The following is a 5,000-nucleotide window of genomic DNA, read 5'->3' on the forward strand; positions in this document are numbered from 1 at the left end:
AGGGAACTGGTTGCAAGCATGTGCCTTGTTTGATTTGATAACATGCTTCTAGATGTAGACATACATATTCCAGGCCTTTATGAGGAAATTACAGCAAGAATGAGTACTTTTATATTAAATTGCATTCTTTCATGAGTACTCAATTTAAAATCAGACCTTAATACTATTAAAGAAACGTTTGCTGTACTGTAAGCATGGGATGGGTTTCATTACTTTATTTCAAAAACACAAGTTGATGTACTACTGAAATATTAGCTATATGCTGTGAGTCTTGTTGAATAAGTATTAAGTCTCATTTTAAAGTATACTCTTTTAAATTTAAAGTAAATTTAATGTCATGAACAGCAACCAACAAAGAATGTTTGATACCACACTAAAGTGAAATGTCCTATGACACATTTATTGAATGTGTGAACAGCCACAACTAGGATACTAGTATCTAAGATCATGGCCAGCACAAGTCCTATAGTACCAATCTAATTTCTGCTTTCCTAACAATAAAAGGACATGGTTAAAATTTCCAGTTAGGCTGTAATATAAAATACTAAAACACAACAAAGATGGGTTCTTTCTCTACTACCATGAAAATTAATGACTAACCCTTAATATGCCCTTCTTACTCTCTTACTGTGCTCATTCCTTGCATCCATCTTTGGGCACATCGTTTTTTGCAGTCATTCACCCCATTTCTTACCAATGAACCTACATGTTCTTGTTATTGCACTGTTGGAAAGCCTTAGATCTGGCTCAGTTGCATTGTTTGCAGATGGCAAAATTAATGATGTTGCAACGCAAGTCCAAACTCAGTCAGTGAAACAAGTCTTAGCTAGACCTTTATTAGTTTGGCCCATTTTATTTAAAGCGTTTTGTTGGAAGTGTCTGTAGTTCACGCCTACATTCATTCTTCATTCATCTTTGATCATAACATCCGGTATAAGATTGGTCGATTTCATGAACTGATATTGTCATGCTTCATACAGAATAAATTTATGCCTGAATTAGTTTGTACAAATACTCCCTTTTTGTTCCTCATGTCAAACAATGACAATTTATTGCAGAAACAGTGTTTTTTTTTGTTTTTTTTTTGCAAGAAGTTAGTTTGATTTTTAGAGAAAAAAAACGTGTTTTACTCATGCAAGTCCTTCCATCTTCTGGCAGTGATAAATGGCACAATATTAGTCCAACCTCATTAGTTTTAATCTATTTAGATGAACCGTTTTGATGGGCATGCATGGTTATATAGTTCATTGCCACAGTTCATCTTACATTTACTTGGGAATAGGTAGCCTCACTCTTCCCACTTCTCATTTGGCTTCTCTGCTTGCAGCTTGTTTTTTATCGTTCTATTCCCATAAGCCATTCAGTTTTCAGGCAAAGTCACGTAAAACAAAATGCCTTTGAATTTGTAGAGCTTTTCTGTTAGGTTTCACAGCAATACCTGAAATGAAAGATGGGTAAAAAGGTCTTTGAGAATGATATATACACATATGAAATGAAACATTAATAGTCTTGCTCACCATAGAGTCTCCAGTAGGTCAGTGGATGGAGTATCCAACTAGATCATAGAGGGTTGACGTTCAAATGCCATCTGGCTCGGATTTTTCCGAGTTCCCAATGGTTCTATTAACATTTCATTTCAAAAAAGTCTTTGTCACTCAAATACCGATTAATACCAGTCTATCAACCTTTGTTGATTGACTGACAGGTCTTTTACAGGGATTAATAAAGTTGTTGTTGTTGTTATTATTATTATTATTATTATTATTATTATTATATTATTTAACATCATGTTCTGGCTGTCATTGCCGTCTTTTCTTCTGATAGGCGAGTCATAACAAATGACCAAAGGCTAGCAGAATTGTCTCTTCTTCACATTTCCAACACTTTCCTCAAAATCCTTGCAGTTCCCAACAAATACCGATTAATAACAATAATAATTATTATTATAATACAATCATGAAGTCATTGGGCACACCTTGCTGGGTAAGCAAGCCAGTTAACACATTGATTGTTTGCAAGTTTGCAATAAGCCAAAACCATAACTAAATATGTTGGGACTACTTCAATAAGAGGACAAAATAACTTCAATTAAAGGAGTACCTTATGTTTTACAATAAAATATTATAATTCCCAATTAGTGTCCCCCACGCAATGTTGAAGTCAAGTGCAGCTTTTATAGATGTTTCCAAATTCAAATCAACATTGTAAGGGTTTGGGGGGGGGGGGGGGGGGGGTGACATCATGCCCATTAATTGTCTTTGAGACTGTTTGTGCTTTATTGACCTTATTGTCCCATTAATTTTGTCCAGGATTGTAGCTAGGAGTGAAAACATGTACTGCATTTCACCAAGGATGTCAACAAAAAAATTAATAGGTGATAAAAAGCAGGGTGTTTGTTAGCCATCAGGAATAGGACGGAGAATTCTCTGGGTACTACATGAAAATCTTTGGCTAAATTTTTACCTTAACGGTCATAATATAGTAATGTTGTAAAAGAGCTTTGCTCTTTCAGGTAGTTCTCCTGTTATTTCATATCATTTTCCCAATACTTAGTAAATTTTAATAACCCTGAAAAAGTAGGCAGTGTGATCTTTAAATAAAAACTACCGGGGTAAGTGTACTTGAGTTTAGTGGTTGGCTAAGACAACACAGCATACAGGAAACTTTGGTCAGAATATAGCATCTTTTAAAACCTATAGAATTTGACAATTACGCTGATTAACTAGTAAATGAAAGAATGACTTGTTTCAGTCGAGCCCCATAAGTAATAAAATGCATTTTACTGTACAGCAAACCTTAATTTTGATACAAATTTTTTGTTCATTTTACAGTACCATTTGTCAGGTAGAGATGCAGGGTCATGCAGTCCCATCTGGTAACACTTGACACTCCTTACACTTGTCACAATGAACCCACAAGTCACATGCACTGGGATGCCACTCCACATTAGCTTTAATTACTGGACTCCCATGACTTTCGCTTGACTTAAGGTTTTGCATCGTAAAGTGGTGGTTGTCGTCTTGGTGTAGGATGGCATTTAGTGTCACACTCTTTTGAACTGACTTGCTTTCCAATGTAGCAGGCAGCAACATTTCATAATCTGTGGTTGGCAAGTTGTTTTTCTTCATGATATTTTCTGTCTTGTCTTTTTTTAAGAACAAAGTAACAATAACAAGTCTCAATCTTATAATGGCTGTAAACATTCTTTTGCCATGCTTGGCTTTTTCTTCTTTCCTGCTTACTTTATTATTATATCAAAATCATCAAAAATGCCCAGTTGGCAAACACTGAATCTTAAGACACCCTTGCTCCTCCATGAATGCTATTCCAGTAGGTTAATCCCTTTTAATTATCACTGCAGCAAGATTGATGCCACATGGTCAATGCATGGTTTTCAGTGAAACGTTCAAGTGTCAGGTCGTAGGTGAAACCAGGGAATACGAGCGTGCTGAATCACAGGCATGGCCCCCGAAATCAGTTATTTTTATTTCCATGTAACTGCTCTTGATCAATTTTTGAACCAAAGAATAATGGAGCCAAATCTACTCTACACGTAGCAAATGTTTTCTGATATTGGGATAATGACTTTTGTTTTTACTTTTAAATTAGCTTGTACAATGTATTTGTTTCACTACCCAGGTGGCCACAGGGTCACACGAATACAGAAAAAGACTCCAACAATGCTGCCCCACAGGCTGTTATCTAGCTAGTCAAAATCCAACAAACTAAATACATTCACATACAAACCTGGCCGTGTATTACTTCGTTGGCGTTGGGTCCTCTTCAAAGCAGGCTTAAAATCCTTCCCATTTGCATATAAAGCACCTCTGAAACACAACAAAAAGCAAATGATCCTGGATGACACTGATACATCGGCATTCACTCCTCCGCAGGCACCCCAGGATGCCCCCAGTTGATGAGTAAAATTGTCTGGTGTTGGACAGAGTAAAATCTGTTAACACGTGTCACTCCCAGGAGTCAATGAGCTAATGGAGGGGCCATATAGTTTTTGACTGGTTAACTCATTCACTCCCCAGGACACCCCCAATTGACAAGTGAAAACGTCTGGCGTTAGACAGGGTAAAATCTTACTCCCAGCGGTCAATGAGTTAAAAATAATTTCATCCTTACCTTTGAAAATCGGAGCTGACAGTTTTTCTGTGGACCTAGATGTTGTTAGCCCTTTAATGCCCCAAAAAAGAGTACCCCATTGACAAGTAAAATTGTCTGGACAGGTGTAAGAGCAAAATCTGTGAGTGCCACTCTTAGGAGATCTGATAGCGTTATTATGTACTAACCTTCATGCAGCAACTCCATCATTGTGGCTGTATTAATTTTATGGCATTTCTTGCCAGAAGCATTAAATTGTCCATTACAGTGCAGATGTCTTGTCTCAAGAAGTCAGTCTAAAACAGGGTCATTTTTCTAGTTAACCCCTGATACCAACCTCTTACTGGTTGACCTTACCAGGAAGTCCCTGAATGGTGAACCTCCAGTTCTTTTCTACAGTCTCAGACATTTTGTACCGGCGCGGGTCCGTGTGGAAAACAACCCATTTGGTTTGAACAAGTGTGTTTATTTTGACGTCTCGCTGAGCTCTGAGCTCACACCTTACACCTTTAATACACCTGTCAAACTGAACGACAGGGCAAAATTTCACACAAATGTAAGACAGGAGGACAGGAAAAACAAAACGAAACACTTACGCCTTTCCGGGCTTTGCAAAACGGACCACATGGTCTAAAACTAAAACCGAACTAATTGCGCAAGCGCAAAAACTAAAACGAGCCTGAGTTGTCACGCAACGTGACATTGTAAGCCTAGCGGCGTGCTAGGGCCGCTACACATTTGAAGCCATTATTAGTGGTCACCAAAGGTTTCAAAAATACATGTAGTCCTTCACTACGTGATCATTTCAAAACTACCTTGAATTGGGTTTTATGGGAGACAAGAGAGCCTGCAGGGAAAATCTCACCTGTAGCCACGATCCAAGGTACATG

At 37.7% G+C, this 5,000-nt stretch overlaps 1 pseudogene; it reads right to left on the reverse strand.

Moving 5' to 3' along the window:
* Nucleotides 1-5,000, reverse strand: part of LOC138037606 (uncharacterized) — a 67,146-nt pseudogene that overhangs the window by 44,244 nt on the left and 17,902 nt on the right.

Source organism: Montipora capricornis, chromosome 2 (genome assembly GCF_036669925.1).
Source record: "Montipora capricornis isolate CH-2021 chromosome 2, ASM3666992v2, whole genome shotgun sequence".
Taxonomy (NCBI): Eukaryota; Metazoa; Cnidaria; class Anthozoa; order Scleractinia; family Acroporidae; genus Montipora; species Montipora capricornis.